The sequence below is a fragment of the Aphelocoma coerulescens genome, chromosome 4A, assembly GCF_041296385.1.
Source record: "Aphelocoma coerulescens isolate FSJ_1873_10779 chromosome 4A, UR_Acoe_1.0, whole genome shotgun sequence".
Classification (NCBI taxonomy): Eukaryota; Metazoa; Chordata; class Aves; order Passeriformes; family Corvidae; genus Aphelocoma; species Aphelocoma coerulescens.
The window spans coordinates 3,666,336-3,686,949 of NC_091018.1; the positions used below are offsets into that span (position 1 = coordinate 3,666,336).

General features: G+C 37.6%; 1 long non-coding RNA gene across 1 annotated transcript in view; it reads left to right on the forward strand.

Moving 5' to 3' along the window:
• The window catches only part of LOC138110310 (uncharacterized), a 100,485-nt gene that overhangs the window by 72,463 nt on the left and 7,408 nt on the right, over positions 1 to 20,614 (forward strand). The gene's annotated exons all lie outside the window — the stretch shown is intronic.

Below are 20,614 nucleotides of genomic sequence, written 5' to 3' on the forward strand. Positions count from 1 at the left end.
TGTAGCATTGTATTTATACTGTATATACTCAATATATATTATATTGTATATATTCAAAAGCTTAGTGCTTTTGAATAACAAAACTAAATGGCCCCCAAAACACAAGAAGCTGTTGCTGACAACTGGTAGAACTCTAGAATTGTGAAATAGTATATTTTGTTTTCTTAAAATATAAATATTTTCAAATCTGATTCCAGATTGAGATCAGTGATTACACAGCAAACATTTTATTTCCAGCCACAGAATCTGATGTGATAACCTGGTCTTTCTATGCTGAATAGTTGTCAGAAGGTATCTCATTCTGCATGCTGAGTTTAGGGTTTTTTCCTCTCTTTCCTTGCGTTGCAAGAAGAGCATTTCCCCATGCTGGTTCTTAATATGCAAAGAATGAGGCAGCCTCTTAGAGAACCTGATGGTTTATGACCTGTCTCTAAGCTTTTAGACTCTGGGAGGGTTGGGTAGTACAGGAAATAAGTATGAGACAGGATTAGTAACCATTGAGAAGAAAAGGAATCTGATTGATGAATTCAAAAGGTGGAATAGCTGCAGGGTCAGTTACTGTCAAACTGAATGAGAATTATGCCAAAGAATGAGTTTCTTAAGATCTAGGGGAATTAGTGAAAAGCAATAGACCTTCAGGTACCTTTCTGCTCCTATCAGTTTTAAACCCCAGTTAATTTAGCATTCTTTTGTGATCCTGACAGCTCCACCGCAGGCAGTTTCACCACTGGCAGACTTCATAGGTGTTCACATAGCATTGTGAGGAAGGCTGTGGAAACACAGAATTAAATGGATGGGACTTGCAGCACACCTACAAACTCCTTACAGAACAGATTCTGTCTCAGCAAACCTGTCCTGTGGCCAGGGTGTCCCTAGGCCAGGTGAAGCAACACGAGAAATGTTACATTTAATTCATCGTGGTTTCCCAAAAATCAGTGTCTGGTGCTCTGGGCACCAGCTGCTGTTTGTCTGCTCCTGCCAGAGCAAGGAGCAACCTCACCCACGTTGCTGGGACATCTTGGGGACCCCAGAGCTCCTGCTGCTCTGCTCCTCTTGCTGCCAGAATTGTGCTCCTGACAGGAGAATGTGGGTTTGTCAGGGACTCACCTGGACAACCAAAAGAGCCAGGATCTGTGGCACCCTCTGCACTCTGCCCGTGTGAGGCAGAGTGCACTGAGTGATTTATTTCCTTCTCTTATGTAAGTCTGTGTGGAAAAAAAAAAAAAATTTGGAGGGCTTTGAGGGTTTTTTTGGCTAAATAAGGGTCTGTTTCTGGCAACATATGGGAAAAGGACACCTAGGGGTTTTTCTGTCAGCAGGAACCCAGGATTGTGTCAAAATCCCATATTTGAAAGGGAGAATGTTTACCTTCCCTTCATCTATTAAAAAAAAAATTATTAAAAATGTTTATGACACAGACTAGGAAATGAATTATTGTTGATTAATGATACTGAAGTTAGGAACCCAGAGAATTAATAAAACTCACCAACACTGTGAATGTAGACACAGCTCTGCCAGGCTCCATTTCTGGCTGGTTGTTTGCTCCTTTATTTGAATTTCTTGTGTAAGAAGTAGTGTGAATAAACATGCTCTTGTCAGAGAAAAAAACCCTCTGTATTCTCAAAACCCCTTTGACTTAGCTAGTTGCACCAGGGTGGCCTTGAAAGTGTTACTGTTCTGCTCTAAAATATGCTCAAGTTCTTGTCGTGTGCTGATCTGGTTCAAACCTACAGCAAATGTGGTTTATTTGGTGTGATAAATGCATGGTATCTCTGATTCCCTCTGTAAACCACTGATAGAAACAATTATTTTACTGATGATTAGCACTCCTCAGGGGAATGATGATTTTCCCAATTTTCAAACACCTGTTATCCTATTTTCCCTTTATTATTATATCCTCCTGTAGATTTTTTCTTTTTTGCTAGTTATCTATAAATCCATTTGTAAATATTATTAAGCAAACATCAATTTATGTAGTATCCACAAAATGAAACACAAAATAGGTGGAATTGGGATCTTTTGAAATCAGTTTTTCAGCCTTGCTGTTCCATTTCATTGGGAGAATTATCCATCGTGGGTTGTACGGAAAATTTTCTTCCATGGAAAATTTCTCTGTAAATGATGGTAGAGTGCTGTAGTTGCTGCCTGGGATTAATCAGACATGATGCCCTCCATATCTGGGGCTTGGGGCCCAGGTGAAAATGTCTCTCATTGCTGAAAAATCCAAATATTTCCAGTGTTGATCATTTGTCACCAACAGCAGAATCCACACTGCTCAGTAATTCCAAATGTGCCTCACCTGGGGATTTCTCCAGGTCTTTGGTGCTGTGTAACAATCAAAGTACTGCTAGCAAATTAAAATTAATGACTTGTGGTCATAGTTCCAGACTCAATGACTGCAATGACATTTGCTATTGCAGCAGCCTCGTGACAAGGTAACAACTATTGCTTTTGGAAATATGTATTTTCCCTACATCTAGAATTATCCTGCTGCTCCCAACCCCCTCACCTCTGGGATTTTTGTTTTGAATGGCACTGTCTACCCTGACTCGTTCAGGGATCTCCCCTAAGCCAGTTTTGTACAGCTGCATATGTCACAAATGGCAGCAAGGCTGGGAGAAGTTGGCAGATCATTTTCTCTTCGGATGCTAACTATCTCAGGGATCTTTGCCACAGTGACTTCAATTTCCTCTGTTTGACAGACCTTATCAACAGCTTAAAACATGTTTACAAACACAATACAATCAGAGTTCTGTGCTTTAGATGCCAAATTATGCTGTAAGCCATTGATCTTTATTACAGATTTGCAGGGTGTTTCTAAATACATTAGTAATTATACATCTGGGCTGTCACAGCATCTACTCTTGGGCAATCTCCTCTTATGTTGGATTTGATTGATAGTTAGTTATAGACTTGATTCAAAATTAATTTAAAAATCACAATGCTGGAATACAAACCAGCTCAAGTTACTTTAACTTTTCAGCCTGAACCTAAGGTGGGAGGATTGCTGCTCTAACAAGGACTATTTAATCATGTACAAAATGTTTATCTGTCCAGGGCAAGAATAAACATCTGGATTTCCAGTAGATGACCACGTCTCAGCTTCCAGGAGCACAGTGTCAAGGAACAGATCTCTAACTGTCAGAGAGTTGCAATAATTTTGTTGTTTATCTTTACATTCTTGGGAAAAGAGGAGGAATTCCTACATCCCCCTTCAAAATATTAAGAAGCAATAGATTATTTATATAAACACAATTAATCGTATCAAATAACAAGGTTAACTATCAAAATCAACCCATATTCAGTTAAAAAAAATCACTTTACAAGTGAATGTATTTTTTGCTCTCTTGACAGTGGTGAGGAAGAACAGTTTTTAAGGGGTAGAAGACATGGAGTTCCAGGTTTGCTTTGTATTAGGAGGGAGCAAGGACAAGACCAACAGGAGTTACTGTTTGCATGAGAGGCAAAGATCTGTAGATCTCAACAACTTTAGATAGCCTAAATTGGAAATTTTACAGTGGTGATCATCAGCAAGGTCATGAATTTGCAGCTGGAGTGTCCAGCTCCTCCTGCCCGGGGTGATTCTGTTTGCAGGAGCGTTCCCTATCAATGGACAGAAATAAGAGCAGCTCACCCCCTCCCAAGGTGCAGCTGAATTCTGCTTCTAACATTTTTCATCAAGTACCTGGATGAGCAGATTTGTTTGCTCAAAGCAGAGACCCTTTTGAAATCAAAATGTGTAAGAGAAAGATAACTGGGATGAAAACTTTCTTTTTTCTTTATATGCTCCGTATCAGGATAAATTTTGTGCAGTTAGGTGAAGCTTACACTGAAATGGAATTGTACACTCTAACAGTAAAGCTGCACATGCACCTGCCCTTTATAAAAATCCTACATTAATTCCCGTCCTCCTGTTTATGTTTAATGTAACTCGTGTCCTTCTTTCATGAAGCTTCTGAAAGAAATTGTTTCTCAATTGAATTTGAAAGCTGAGTTTAAATGCTTTTATATTTTACTTTCATCCACGTAGTAGATTTATTATCAGAAAACCCTAAACACAGCACCTTTTTTTTCTCTGAAGACAAGAGACCATTAAAATTTTAACGGTTTAGAAACTAAATTCGCCTGTAGAGAAGCACTGAATTGCTTTACAGAAAGGTACAAACCCTGTTAAAAGAGAGAATTCAAAAAGGTCATGTTACTAACAATTTAAAACTTTACTGCCTAGGTTTACTTCTTTCATTAAAGTAGCAATATTATCTATTTCATGTCAGGGAAAGAAATTAATGTATTTTCAGTGTAAGAAGTTTGCCAAAATTTTCCAGCACACAGGTGCTTTAAAAGTTAGGGCTTTATAGCAGCAGAATATTGAAGTTTATTTTATAGGAATATAATGTTTATTTAGCAGTGTGAGTCCACTAAGGAATTCTTTTGGGTTTTGCAGCAACAAGGTAATTTTTGCTGGTAAACTAATTAAATTCTTGATAATTAGGGTCAGGCATTAGTAGTTTATTTCTGTTTGTTTGATTTCTTTACGGTTATTTTATGACTATTTTAGCAATATGGGTGAAATAGAGAAATTGAAATGGAAGTGGCAAAATAAACGTATTTAAGTTCTTTGAGGTAACTTCCAGTAAGTACAAAAAATCACTATTCAATCATGTTTTAGAGGAATGGGTGATTTCACCTAATTGCAGGTGAATTAAACAGATCACGAGGGAATTGAAGAATTCCCTCACTTTGAGAAGTGCAACAAAGACAGGGAAGGGTCTGGAGATTCAGGCCCATGAGGAGCAAATCTATGACTCTATATCCAATAAAGTGAACAAATAGATTTTTTGATAGTTTTCCTTGGTTCACAACAAAAAAAATCTCTGCAGAATCTGAAGCTCAGGCTTGTCTTACAGAAGTCAGTTTTATCAGCAGTAGTATTTCACTAGTTTGGAAGCAGTATTGGTGTGAATTCTCTTGATTTTAATGTTATCCAAATTTAAAAGTCATAATGCTGTCAATATTTACAACTTCTAGCGGAAGCAGGAATTTTGGGATATCACAGCTCTAAAAGTAGTGGGTTTTCCTCATGAAACTTGTGTAAATATTGATAACTAAAGCTGTCACTAGAAGATATCACTGATAAAAATTTTCTTCCATTTTCTCTCCTCTTTAGTATGTTTTCTTGGTGATAAAAAATGTTTCTGACACTTCAGTTTCAAACTGTTCCTTAAGCACATGTTCCTATGCTGGAATTCTTTCTGTTTTACTTAATAGTGCAGGGGTTTTATGAAAATTTCCAGAGGTTTTATGACACTTCACCCTGCTCTTCTTGCAGCATCAGGGAAGGAAAAACATGGAATGAGAACTCGTGAACACAAGTGTCTTCTAAAGACCAGCTCCTGCCTCAGCTGTACAGAACTCCAAAGGAAGAAGTTGCTCTGAGGGTTTAGATCCAGGGAAAAAATTTCAAAGTCAGACAGTTTGGAATTTTTCACATTTTCTCATCTCCATTCCAAAGTGGAGAAAATCCCTATGTGGTGCTTCCCTGTGGGTTTGTCTCCTGCTTCCTTTTTACATTATTGATATTCATTTTTCAGGTTCTGACATTTATGTTCGCATCAAGGCTTATGTGTACGCTTAAACCACAAGAATCTCTTCTGTGCTTTGAGACCTTAAAGGGTTTGAAATCTTGGGGTTTAACTGTGTTTATTCATTCTGGCAAACTGATCTTCAAAGAGAACACTTCATTGCCGTGGAAATTTTCCATCTTGACAGGATTTTGAGCCCCCTTCTTCAATTGAATCATTCAACAAGAACAAAAAACGAAAGTGAGTTTAATTCATATCTGTTACACAATCGTATCTACATCCCAAAATGTAAATGCAGGAATGCAACTGTGTTCCCTCAAGAAAGGTCTGTGTAAGCAATGGAAAACTCATTGGCTCTGTTTTGCCTTAAAAAAGAAGATGGTTTTAAAACTTTCTTTCCTCTCTTGAAAGAACAAACCCTTCACAGGTTCATTCTGTAGGAGTCTTAGCAGGCCTAAGGCAAGGTAGAGAAATCTTTGACAGCCAGTGGTATAATGAAGGAGCAAATAACACAGATGAATCAGTTTTTCTTTTGTGACTTCTTGTTGTTAGCGGATTGCAGAGAAATGGGAGACAAGCACCATGACCTTCCTACTTAAAAAGTCTCAGTTTTGTAATTTTGTTCAGTTCTAGAGTTGTGCTTTTCCTCTTTTGTACACACACAAATCAAAGCTCACCAGAGGCAATCTTGCATAAAGTGACAGCTGTTTATTTAAATTATCTTAGCCTCATTCTATTTCCATCTCTCTCTGACAGACATATGTTCAATTGGTGCGTTAGAAATAGATGCACATATTGTTTGCCATCCTGTAGGAACTGGGGACTGGACAATACCAGTTGCTCAGACAGTTGTATAATATTTGAGATCTCTTCACCAAGTGTTGTTCTTATTTTTTATTTTAATCAATTCAGTGGCACATATGTTTGAGTAAACATTTGGACTGTTTTGTATTGGGCGATACGATTAATTGATCATCATAACACCAGAAAACTGTCCAGAGAATGCACAGCCTCCAGTTAGGTTTAAAACTTCCCTCAGTTTGCTGTAAGTGCAGCTTGCAGGGTATGTGAAGGTGCAATGACTTGTCTCCATTTGGAATGTAATTTGGATTTTATGAGAAAATTATTAATACAAGTTTGCCATCTTTTTTACTCTGTCAGAAAAACACTTTCAGAACTGCACCATCTTAAAGGGTTAATTTCTCACAGCAGGTTTGAAATTGTACATCTTGTTTTTTTCCTGAGGGACTGTAAAGTGAATATACTTGAAGGGCACAAAGGGAACACACAATTATTTTTACCCATGGATAAGAAATACAGGAAACTTTTCCACGACCAGTCCAGAGCAGGCACAGGGCAGAAGGACTGACCCTGAGAGGAGAGAGTTCTCATTTTCAGTGCAGCTTAATTAATCCATGTTATCCAGTCATTGCTCTGTTTGACCCTCTTGCCAATATATCTGTTAGACTTCTACTATGTCTGTAATTCTGTTGCATGTGGCATCAGAAATGTCCTGAGTTTGCCACTCTCATGGGTGCAGTCTCATCATGGGTTCCCCAAGCATGGCACCCAAGGTTTGGGCATCCATTAAGCCTATAAAAGATACTTGTTTTCCTAATTCTAGATGTCTAGAAATACAGATTTCAAAAATAGTATTGAATGTTTTAATGTAGTTTAAATGTCCAAATCATTACTATTTTTTAATGAATATTTGCCTTTTCATTACATGATGGTATAGCATTCTGATGGTCAGCTAGATGCAGTTTTGCTCGAGAGCAAAGGGCAAACCAAGCTGACCTCAAATCTCTCTCTCTGAATTTAACAATATTCTTAATACATACTTGGATTTTGATTAAAATGTATGTGGAATAAACATAACTTGGTAAACCTTGTATATCCCAGTTTCAAAGTTAGTTTTTGCACAATCTTTTCCTATGTAGATACAATAGTTTTTAAAGTTCCTAAAAAGGAAATTCAATCCTTATTGAATGAGGCATCTTAGGAGCATGGAAAACTCCTTTAAGGAACTGCAATGGCACAGAGAAGCTCTGAGAGAGAGGCAGGGTTGTTTGTAGAATCAAACCAGCTGTTACAAGCTGCATGTGAATAACCTGGTCCAGAGCACTGCCACGCTGCAAACACGGCTGATTCTCTGCTCTGTTTTCCCTTGCCTCGTGCTCTAGAAGTGCACCAAGTGCTTGGGGCTGATTGTTCAGCAGCAGCAATCCAGAGCAGCCATTCATTGCCAGCAGCTTTCCCTTCCTTGTTCACAACTCATAAAAAACATTGTACCCCAGCAAGCAAATTTGATTTTTGTTTGTTCTTCCCCACTCACGGCCTAAAATCTTTCTGGTGGCTGTCTAGAGATAGTCCATGAACCTGTGGAAAGGAAAGGCTCGGGGGGAGTGCAAAGAGGAGTTCTGGGAAGTTTGCCCAGCAATATCGGTGCTCAGCAGTTTCTCATTTAACTTTATATTTTCCAATAAGAAAAGACCTTTTCTGAGCAGTGCAAGGAATTCTGTGTACACCTGTCATTTTCCCTGGTTTTGTTTATACTGGGTTTTCTTGAATATTTATTGATTCCTGTATTACCAGTTTGAGACCCTTTCATGCCTATTATCTGTACCCTCTACAATCTGATTTCCAAAAATCAATATACTGTAACTAAATAGATGTTTCTACTTTCTGCTTACAAAACAAAAGCAGGACCCCAGCAAGGTTACAGGCTAAAATGAGAAAGTACAGAAAAAGACTCAAGTGCATATGAGTGTGAATATTTTCTTACAACATATTTAAAGGTTAAGGTAGTGAATTTGCTCTATAACAAACAAAAAACTGTAAAGTTGTTAGAATTCCCTTTTTGATTACGAAGTTCACCTTTCAAAGTTAAAATATTGTATAAATAAAAGTATTCTGATTTTTTTTTTCCCCAAAGATTACTTTCTAAGGAAAAAATTGAAATACCAACACTTAAAATACTTCTGAAATGAACCATTTTGCTATTTTACTTGGTATTTTTAGCACTGTGTGCTTTCATGTTATAAAATGAACCAAAATCATTCATTTGGAATGACTTTCTCTAAATTTCCACATTTACTCCTATGTAGAGCCTGAGGGAGTTACTCTGCTTTCAGTTCTTTCACACTTTTAACCTTGAATGATGGAAGGAAAAAGTAAACTTCCCAAATCTGTGGATGCCAGTGACCTGGACAGGCCTGCAAATAATTTGGAGGACAAGGTTACAATTTAAATTAACCTTCATAAATTGGAGAAACGATCCAGATCCCACAGATAACATTCAGTAAATACAAGTGTGAAGTGCCATGTTGGGCAAGGAGAAAAGAGAAGCACAAATACATGAGGGAGGATGGAGTGGGCACTGCTGGGGGTAGGGATGGATGGAGGGATCAGGGAGTCCTAAACTGAGCAGGCCAGGAAGGAATTTTGTGTTCAGCTGTACCTTTAGGAGTTTGTATAACTCCGTGCATTTCGTGTAGGAAACACGAGGCAGAAGCAGGCTGGTAAGTCTTCTGTTGGGAAATAGAATTATTGGGATCAATAAAAGAACTGTGCAAGCAATAGGGCTGGAGGTTTTTGGGCTTGTGTGTGTGAGAGACACTTTCCATGGGAAAGTCCCTGTGTGAAGGAAAACAGTCAGCCTGAGAAAGAACAGGGAGTGAAGAACTTGCAGCTGTGCTATCCGGGAGTGAAACGAGGGAGGTGAGCACAAAATTCTTTTGATCATAACAAGACTGTGGAAAACTGCCAATGTAGGTCCAATTATGGAGAAATAGAAATGTGTCTTGATAAGCTTTAAGCCACTTAGGAGCTAACAAGCTGGTATACTATATAAGTGCCTTTGGACTGCTAATAAACGGAGTTCATTTATCAGCCATATTGGTTTGGATTCTCTTTCTCGCTCCCCCCACCGGGGATCCGGGCTCCTCGTCCCGCGTGGCTTCCAACAGTCTTCCAGAAAAAAAGTGTTTTAATGAAGAGGGAAAATCAAATATGGGTCATGATGTTCAAGATTAAGATTAATTTATGCTTTAAAACTTTTAGAATAGCGGTTCCAGAAGTCAGAGGTTGTGTGTCAATATTCCCTCAGAGACCGTGAGTGTTAGAAGTTATTTAGAGAAGTTGTGGATTAGCTGCCACTGTGTTTTTAAGAACAAATATGGGATAATAGCAAGAAACAAGAAAATGCCTTGTTTTATCCCTTTCTCAACTTATATGTCTTTTCAAAGACTTTTAAAATCTTGGAGCAAGTTCAGAATGTGGGAAATATTGTGTATTTTGTTCTTATGCACCTGCTTAGTCCTCAGCATTTGTAAGAATGCTAACAAATTGTACTGATAATTTGAAATAACTTTCTCATTTATAAAAACATCCATATGTTCAATACTAAAGCCCTACACTCAAATGAGGATCAGCTCAGCAGAGAATAAAACCTCAAAAGCGTCCCACCCCAGTCTCATTATATTATTTGTTCTTTTTAATTGATTACAGTCAGTGAAAATAAATTATACTAAAGAAATTCCCACTCTATTGTGACAGGCACAAGTTGTACTCATTAATCAGACTTTTGCAGAGGAAAATAAATATAATCAAAACAAAATGAAATGTCTTATTAATATTAAATCATGAGGCTCTTAATTATGAATTTAACTGATTCTCTGATTCTGATACTGGAAACAGGGAGAATGGAATCAGCCTTTTTAAGGGTGGGTGTAGAGAGAAAGGAAAGAAGCATTTATGGGAACTTTTGTGGCTCTGGCTCCAAGAGCAAAGTTTTAGGAGACAGCTTTTATTGCCATGTTCTTTAATTCTGCTTTTTGCTACAGGCTCAAACTTGTAGGAGGAAACAGATTCTCATTTTTGAAGTCAATGGGCAAATTCTTTTCTCCTGCTGAAAGCAAGGAGTAATGGGACTACACAGAGATTTGTAACTCCAAGAAACTGATTTCAGCTTTTAACCACAGGATTTTCAGATATTGTGGTTGTAAGTAGGAATCTTTAAGCAGAATTTTGGTCTAAAACTGTCTTGTATCTTAAGGGTTCTGTTTGGGGTTTGTTTTGTTTCAAGAAACAGCCTCACATATGTGACTTTTTGAAGGTCTTAAAAGTTGCAAAAAAGATTATTCAAAAGAGAAAGAGAGAGTATTTTTTTCCTAGGAATTATTTATCAATAGGATACAGTCTGAAATGTGGAAATGGCAATTATAAAGGTCATTTTAATTAAATTTAGCTCTATCTTCAGGCTTACATCTATTTAATTCCCTGGTGACTCAGATTAAATATAGAGCAGTCCAGGCCAGTATTTTATCACAGGCTATGAAGATAGGAATCATTAATGTGTGCTACTGTCTGGGCTTTACTGATGCAAGGGCAGAGTTTCAGGTTTAACTCACTTGTTTTATTTCTGATTTTGTCTTTTCTTTGTTTTCACCCAAGATCATAGGAGCTCCTCCCAGGGGGCACCCTGGGTTCTTACCCCAAGGAGATGTATCTGCACGCAGAGAAACTCTCACAAAGCACAGGCTCCATGCACTCCCTTTGCACTCATTCTCTGTCTTATTCCTTTCCCTAAAACAGCTTTGACCTGTTGAATGTACTCTTGCTGTCAAGGCAAAAGGTTTAAGAATTAGCACAGCTACCAAGATAAGGCTGTGCAAAACCCAGACATCTCCTTTTTAACAAAGCTCAGAGCACTCTCCCCATAAATTATGAACAAATAAACTATTTCACCATCTATAGTAGAGAGATATCTATTTCTGGGATGCTGTTGGCATTCTGTGACTTTCATTCAAGTGTGTATCTTTTACAAGCTTGCACACATTTCAGGTGCCTCCACCTGAACAAATGCAGCCAAAACTAGTTGTAGTTAATATGATAATAATCATTACTACTACTACTATTATTATAAAATGATTAAGGAATTGTTTTTGTATGCTAAAAGTGTAATAGCACCAAGAAGACTTTCCTTTACAGCCCTGCCACTCTCAGTCTCTCTCTTTTGGAGCTGAAGCTTCTGAACAGATTGCAGACAAGTGACTGCACTGTTGAGCAGGGCACGTTTGGATCATTTAATTCCTATTCCTTCTGACCTTCTCAGGCTCACTTGGAGAAAGATAACATTCTGCACTGATAAGACCTTGCCTTCAGGAATATGTTCTCAGAGTATTTCTCACCCCCAAGCCTGGTGGCAATGAGATTTTGTTTTTCCTGAGCGTGCCCAGCTGCCCACGTGTGCTGTGTTAATGAGAACATGCAGACAGGTAATTACAGGGGCTCCACAGACCTTGCAGGAACCCAGCAGCTGCTCAGGGACATGCAGCATGGGGCCATACAACACTTAACTTTTCAATTTTAACAAATCAAATTCCACTTTAGGAAAATAAAATAGCTCGTGTTTAGCTCAAGCAGTCTCTCATGATGTTTTTCCAGTCTCCCAATTCCTTCTTATTTTCTGAGTCACACAGAATTTTTTTTAATTTAGCTCAGTTCTGTTAAGCTTTTCTGTCAAGTTGTTCTTAATGCTTCTTTAAAAGCCAGACTGGTTAATTTTGAAACTTTTTCACTAGTTTTGCCTACTTCTGAGAATGCTTCCATAATGCTGATGATTTCAAACATAAAGGCTTCCAGTGTTGAATCAAATCCTGGATGGGGTCAAAATCATCAAGTAGAGGATCAGGAGGAGGGATTGGTGGGGTTTAGTTCTAATTAAGGTACAACAGTAACACCAGGTAGATTGTTGACAAAGAATTATAATGTATGGAAGTAGAAAAGACTTGTTCTAGGCTCAAGACAAAACTGACGTGGCAAGCAAGGATATCAAACCAGAATCAACCAAGTAAAAGATAGGGAAGGAAAAGACATAATTAGGTCATTTCCAATAAGCTGTACTGCCCTTGCTTTCCCTTTATTACTGAATACAAACCTTACAGGGGGTGTGGAATTGCTTTTTACCCCACATGTCATCCATCCATGTCATCCATCTGCTATAGCGCAGTGGTTCATGTCATAAAGATAAGCCCATCATTGAAGTAAGGCAGGAAATCCTCCAGAAGTTATTTCAAGCATTGTAGTCCTCACTATTTTATTTCAAGCTCAAATGATCAGCTGTGTTTCTCATCCTCAAATATTAAAATAAATAAACAAATTGCATCTCCAATAACACCATTATCTGTATGTGGTCTCTACACATACAGGTTGAGTCCAATCCTCCTTTGATGGCACAGCAAACCTTCAGTCCTGTAAGATTATTCTTAGGTTTTAACCACTATCTGAGTATTTGGTTATATTCTCATTTATAAATAAATAGCACCAAGAATTAGTGGTTTAAGCAGCCCCATAAAACATTTCTATGTAACCTTGAGAATATTTGGCTGATGTTAATAAGAGGGGGGAGGGGAGAATATGTGGATTTGGTGATGTTTGTCTATTGCCACAACAAAACCTGCTGTGTAAGGACTTGCAGGAACTACTTTTGAGTGTGTTCTGAGTGGGGCTCTGCAGCAATTCTCATTGAAATAACATCAGATCAAAGGCTACTACAGGAAAAATATTTATTTTTGTAAACAAATCTCCGTCTGAAAATTTCTACAGGCTTGAGACCTATAATTGAAAAAGTTTTAAAAGGAATTTTAAAGAAATATTTCGCTTTGTGATCTTTTGTCCTCTGTATAAAGCTTGTAACTTGCTAATGCATCAAATGGAACTGTAGGTGCACCTGCCTGACTTTGGGAAACTCAATATTTTGAGGGATTTTAGCCCCTAAATTTCAGTTACTCAACCCCAGTTAACAGGAATTTAAAAATAAGGGCTATGGAATTAGCATAGCACTGTTTGGCACATATAAAATTGCATATTGAATGATATGCTCTGTAAATTAACTTATCCTTTACATTAATTGGTACTAATTACTGCAGATCTGTTTAATATTAATGTGTTAATCTGTACATCACTGACTGGAATTGCACATTAAATTCAGAATGTCAGTCTCACTTTCAATTCAGAAAGACTCTGATAATGTAATTTGTAGTTTATGTTATCATTGGAGTGAGAAAACATGAAAAAAGTTGGGGATTATAGAAGGCTGATTATCCTGTGTGCATGTGTGAGGGTAAAGGGGGAATGTTCTTTAATCTGCTTGAGGAGGCAGCAAATTTATCAGAATTGGGCTGTTTATTTCTGATTTCTGTCCCTTTGAGATTGGCCAATGCCACAAAGAACTGTGGAGCATCTCAAAGCTTACAACATTTCCTTTTGAGACCACAAATACAGATATTCAGTTTTTCTCCTGAAAATTATGCAATTATTAATTAAGGGGGAAAATGAAAAGCCAAGCAACTTTAAAGTTTTTCTTAAGTTCACATCAATGAATTCTTGAAAGAGGTTTACTATAAAAACTTGCAAATTTGAAAAGAACATGATAAAAATGGTTATTTGTCCTGCCCTAGTTTTGACAAAGTGTGGATTTTGGGTGGGTGTGTTTGTCAGTTCCTCAGATATCTACAATTTTCCATACTTTAAAAAGCAGGGCTTAAACTGTTAATCTACCTTATTTTGTATGTTTAGTTACACCCTGAAGATCCTTCAGCTGTGAGCATCCAGAATTCTTTATTTGTGTGTACCACACAGTTTCCATTCTATTCAAATGTACCCTTAGTGAAATTGAAGCACATTCAAAAAACTTTTGGTCCAGAAAGACATAAAATGATGATAAAATTCACACATTCTATAAAGAGATTTAGGTGACCAAAGAGAACTGTATAACATTTATTCCCTTCCCCTCTACCTCAAATGATTTGAGAGGGACAAATATTTGAAACTCAATTTCTAGAGGTATCTTACCAGAGATAGTGCTTGTAATGCAACTGTAAATTATGGCATACAGTGTTCAAGAAATATTAAAATAACAGTTTGTATAATTACATTGTATGCTCTGCATTCTAATATTGAATTTTTCTACTTTTATCCAAAACCCCATAAAATAAGCTGTTAAAGTTAACTGAGGCAATAAAATAACTGTGATAAATTTACATTTACAGCACTGTTGCAAAGACATTTAAATCATGATGCATAAGCCAAGGGACAATCAATAAACATCCATGGCAAAATTTGCATTTAAAATTTTAAAGGGCAGTCTTTATGGACTGCTCAAAAAAGAAGGTGTTTGTGTCATTTGAACTCTGTCTCAGCTCTGAGGTTATGTCTTACTGTAATATTGGAAAGCACTGGCCAGTCACAGATTTGAAAAAAGTAATGTGGATGGTTTTTTTATTTAATATTTATTTATTTATTTATTAATATACAGGGGAAAATGCATCATAGTTATTTCCAAATAAGTTAATATTTTTATATTAAAGGGTTTTTTTCTTTTATAAAGCAGCTTAAAAACAGACAGGAAATTTCATTGCACCTTGAAATCTTCCAGTATTTTCCGGACTGGGCTCAGGTTGTGTTTCCTACCTGTGGATGTTGTGTGTGCTCAGTATTTCTGAATGTCTGCCCAGGATTTATTTTACACTCCTTTCTTGCCCTCTAAGTTGTAAATACATAAACACACAGAGGAAAATGTCAGCCTTAACATGTCCAATTTATTACAGGTATCATTGTGTAAGTTATTTAAATATTTAAGATCTAAACCCCCTTTTTGTTCTCCTTTGTTTTTCTCAAAATATGAAGAAATCCCTAACTTGAAACAGGTTAACAAAAAGATATACAAAGTCAGAGTTTAAAAAATAACTTTTTTTCATAGTGCTTTTTTTTAAATGAAGGCACAAAAAAAGCATGAGAGTTCCTTGGTGTATTCTTCAGTGAGATTTGTGTGCCTGGTAATAGAAAATTATTCATAGCAAGTCATTGGTTTGAAGGCCTGGCCAGATTTTAAAAAGAATGTTTTTCCACATAAAGGAAAACTACTCCATAAAGTTACAATTTACATTCCACTGAGAAGTAGAAAGTATCTTCTGGGCTAACACAGTTTATAGAGAAATATTATAAATCTTTTAGAAAAAAGTGAGGGTTGGAGTAAAAGAAATGTAAAACTTAGTGTTGTGTCAGTAAAATCTGGATCCCCTGAAATGGGGTATCTAATTTGTTGATTTAATTTTTAAAATATTTTTACCAGATCGTAAAGTAATCTGGTTTATGGGTTAAAAGCTGTTTTATGGGTTAGACACAGTCTTCAGTTTAACTCTATAAAAGTGATATGCTAAAAAAACCAAGAAAGATCTTATTTGGGCAATTTTGCTTGAAAGCTTAATCAATAAAGAAAAGTGAATTGTCAACAATGGCTGGCAAGTCATAAATCTCTCTTTTATTTATTATTGAAAAACATCATGCTGATCAAACACATCTGTGATGTCAACCTTCCCTTTATTTAGCTACTGCACAGAATTGCTTTGGCCAGAAAAAGAATACCATGGTTTTGTAAAGAGGTGCAGGTTTTGCTTTCAAGGTTAATTCTAAATCAAGATTTTTTTAGAGGTCTCCTTTGGTATCTGAAATAAAATATTCTTAAGACTTCATGATGAATGGGAAATTAAACTTTTACCCCTTTTTTAACAAGCAGTTAAAACATGAATTCTGTGCCAGCAGTTTGATGGCTGTATTTGTCCTCCTATTTTCCTATAAATACAGCACCTGAATGAATTAAGGCATCCACAGTAAATATAAGCTCCTGGCTATCACAGAAGTCTGCCCAAAAGTCACATTATTTTCCTTTAAAGTAGGGAAAGGAATAAATGCTTGCACATTGCCACTTTGAGACAAACAGAATGTGTCAGCTTCTTCAGATGTGGCAAGAGCTGTGGAATTGGAGTTGTAAATGTGACATGAGACAGAAAATCAGGTTGGTCCTCTGGTTATAATTGTGGTGTAGGTGACTGCCAGGCCTGTTAATGAGCAGCAGCAGAATAACAAACGTTTCTCTGCACCTTTAATCCAAGGCTGGTTTTCTTCTTGTAGAAGCATCATCCTGGTGTAGGTAAAGCAAGGAGAAGCACCTGCCACTGCTCTGCCTCTCACAGAAATATGTGGCAGGGGTTCACAGGTTTGTGAAACAAAGAGTGGAGTACATTTGTCATCTTAGTCTGCCTTTTGATTTTTTTACCTTTGAAATATTTCCAGTTCCAGTGCCATGCCCCTGGCGATGCCAATTCCAGTGGCATGACAATTACACAAATATTGGTATGAGACTGGAGGGAATTGCTAGTATATCTAGCTGAACATAACATCAGCATGCTCAAATAACTCTGAATTACTTCATCATCTGAATTCCTTCATACCTGCATCTTTTTCCTTAGAAATTTTTCTGTAGCGAACCTGCCTTTTGGAAAAGTGTGTGTTCCATAGCCTGGTCCCACACACAGCCTTGCACTGGGAGTTTTTTCAGCTTTGCAGGCAGCTTTTAGATTACTTCTAAAAGTCCTAAAGGTGAAAAAAAAAAAAAATGCAATTTAGCATTTCAAGTATATGAAAATTTCAGGGGTGTCAGCACCACTGAAAAACTCAGGGAGTGCATAAATCCAAGTGCTGTGTAAACCTCTCCCTTAGTTGGACAACTGAGGGTGATTTAAATGAACCTGTGCTTGGCCAAAACCCAAATAAGGCCAAAGTTTACAGTTCATTGTTTGCCTTGGACTAAAATAGTTGGCTGTTACAGAAGGTCAAATGTGCATTGCCTGATAGATCATGGTTTTTTTCAAGCAATCCATAGCAACAGGATATTAAAAATCTAAATGTGGTGCTGTGCTGGTGGCACTACAACTACCCAGGCATCTCAGATGTACAGCTGCCATGCATCAGGCTGCCACACACCCCCTGGCTGCAGATTAGGGCACCTTTGGGGATTGAACTTTGTCTAGACTAAATCAGTAATACATTAGGTAACGTATCTGATGGAACAAATATAACAGCCCCATTGCTGCTTTCGCTAGAATTTTTTTCCCTGTCTTTTCAGAGGATCTTATATTTGATGAATTTTTCTTGTCGAAATATAGCAACTATACTTGTATTTCCATGTACCCTGTTGTAACAGAGTTGTCTTTAATACAGCTGGGTCTAAAGGCCTGTTTCATTCTTTTGGGTTTGACTGTGGCCAGAAGTGGATGTCAGGGGACATGTGAGGGTTTGTGGAGCAGAGACTTCCTGAGGCAGAGGGAGTTTTGGTCTGCTCAGCAGGTTGGGTGGGGTTCCCTCCATCCCCAGGGCTGCAGCCAGAGCAGGGAGGTTGATGTTGGGTGTCCATGGTGTGTGTGACAGGGTGCAGCTGCACCATACATCACAGCAACTCTGTCTGCTCAGGACTTGCCAGCCCCTGACATCTTTGCCAACACAATGTTCTGCTGTCTCAAGACATGATGAGCAATCACTCCTGGCTCAGGCTCTGCAAGTCATTTGTAATGTGATATGGATGTAGGAATCACCAGCGAGGTTTATAGGACAGTACATTCTGATGGGCCTTCAGATCCTGTCTTTAATCATTGCACAGCTCTCCCATTAAGCTGTTCCTCATCCTCTTTTTACACTCCAGGGAATTCCACTTATGGGTAACTGCCATCTTTTTTCTCATAGAAATATCTCCAAATTGTTTTTTCTTTCCTTACCATTGCACATATCTGGTAAAGGTACATTAAAAGGTAAACTAATATTTTTTTCTTTCAAACTGATCCATAATTGCCAGGCTAAAGGGGAAACACGTATGGCCAGCTCAAAACTAGGATTAATTACATTTAAGCTAATCATAAATTGAAGGTTCTTTATGAAGAATACTTGTACTTCACCAGTTCCTGTCAGCTTGAAAACAAAAGCAGACACAAAAAACTACAGTCACAAAACCCAAAGATAGCTATGAAACATTTATTAATGACTTATCAGCAAAATATAAATACTCCCCAGACATTTATACAGAGACCTTCACAGGCTGTAGGTACTCATCCTGAAGCATTACTAGGTTGTTATTCTGGCCTAGAAGACACCAGATGTTTCTATCAAAAAGAGAAAAGAGGATCACTGTAACAGCTAGAAAGATGAATACATTTGTCAGTTATAGGGTTGTTACAGGATTTTTTTCAAGAAATATGGGCAGCAAGTAGTGTAAAAGGTCTGTAAAGCTCCTCATAAACAGCACAGCTAATCCCCTGATCTGTGGTGCTTGCATGTAAAAAGAGAAGAGAGTTAAATTAGCTGGACTTCATTCCTTCCACTGTCATTGAGGAGCAATATTTTACCTTCTCTGCAGACAGCAGTTGGGCTGATGCATCTTCCCTTAGTGAGAAAACACCTATTTTTTTAAGCTCAGTTCTGGAAGTTTGTTGACCTTGTTTCTTATCTAACATGGCAGAAGCTGCTGATCAGGACTGCTGCTGCTGATTTCCCAAACTATGTGTGTTATCTCCTTTGATCTTTTTGTATAAAGCCAGTCAGATAATTGATCTTTTTGGCTTGATAAGCTGAAGGAGACTAACAATGAAACACAGACCAGAAAAAATATTTTGCAGAAACATGAAATATTTATTTGAAACACTACAGTTTGTAGTGTTTACTTTTCAAGTTTACTTTTTACAGTTTACTTTTCAAGACCTTAGGTTTTTTTAAACCAATTTAAATGCAAGTTACTTCTTATAGTCAGAGAATGAAAATATAGACAAATATATACAGGGAATGAGCATTAAATCAAAATTGCCTTCATTTTGCAAAGGTGATTATTTCTAAAGCTGTACATTTACTTCACTTCCTATTTAATCAACATTTTACCACTCTCTGCTTTTTTTTAATGATGAGTTAGGGGTTTCTGGGGAGCCCAGATTTTTAATATTAAAGCTGGTCTCTCTTCTCACTTATTTACAAATAGAGGCTGAGGCAGTCTCCAGGAGAGTGAGAAGTGAATTTGCTGTTGAGAGTTCTGCATCACATCTGCCTGAGTAGGGGTGAACCTGCAGCCAGGCTGAATAAAGGGGTTTTCATCACCCGTGTTAATGGGCTGAGGAATTCCTCATGTACACTTGGCAAGGGCAGAAATAAAAGTGAAGCCCTTGAGGACACACCTCTGGTTACACCTGAGGCAGATGTCTAATTTTCTCCTTATTACGTTGTTTTCATGCTATTAACTGATCCACTCAAAGAAGTCAGGAAAAACTTGGCCTCACGCCCTGAATTCTTGTCAGCGGACTTTGAAGCTTTTGTGTTTTATCTGGCAAACCTAAATCTTTATTGATTTTCTTATTTAATCACATTTCCCAAAGAAAGCATGGGGAATAAGCCACTAGACTAGGGCTTAAGAAATTTCAGCTTAAGACTTTTTTCACCAGTTTTTCTCTGAGTCATTTAGGTTTTAGTACCTCAGTTACTCCAATGGAATTGAATAACACTTCAGAGTTTTACAGGATGTTTGTAAGGGTAATTTCATTAAAGATTTAAAAACTGATGCTACAGTAAAAAGCCATCTGACTACAATTTCCTGCCATGGAAAATTGGTGGGAAAAGAACAATTTTTTTTTTGCCATACTGATATCAGAGTCCCTTGTTAACTTACCTGAAATAAAACTCATCCAGACAACGGCGGTGTAGACTCTGCTTGGTGAAGTTCCTGAATTATCCTGCAAAGACAATTTGAAATTTTTGTGATGTTTGGGCAAAGCTCTTGAAAACAGGGCAATTCACTCCCTGCTGAATAATGTGGCTTTACAAACAGGAAGTTAGAACAGCATTTATGGTCAGGGATACTTTTCACATGAGTTGAGCTTTCATTGATTTTTTGACTCCTTTTCTACCTTGCCTTATATTCTTATTGTCTTCTTCTTTTTGGGGTGCCCTTTGAACAGTGGAAGGAAGCACTATAAAAAGGTTTCAATCTGTTTAAATCTCTTCATTCTGGTTTTGTGATGATTCTTGTGTTCCAGAAGTATCCCATTCTTTGGACTAAGCAATGATTTAATGAAAAAAACCTAAACTGAGCATGTAAATCATGTGCTTTTAGCCTTCCCTGGGGTGACTGTGCCTTACTTCATTGCAGAGCCAGAGGG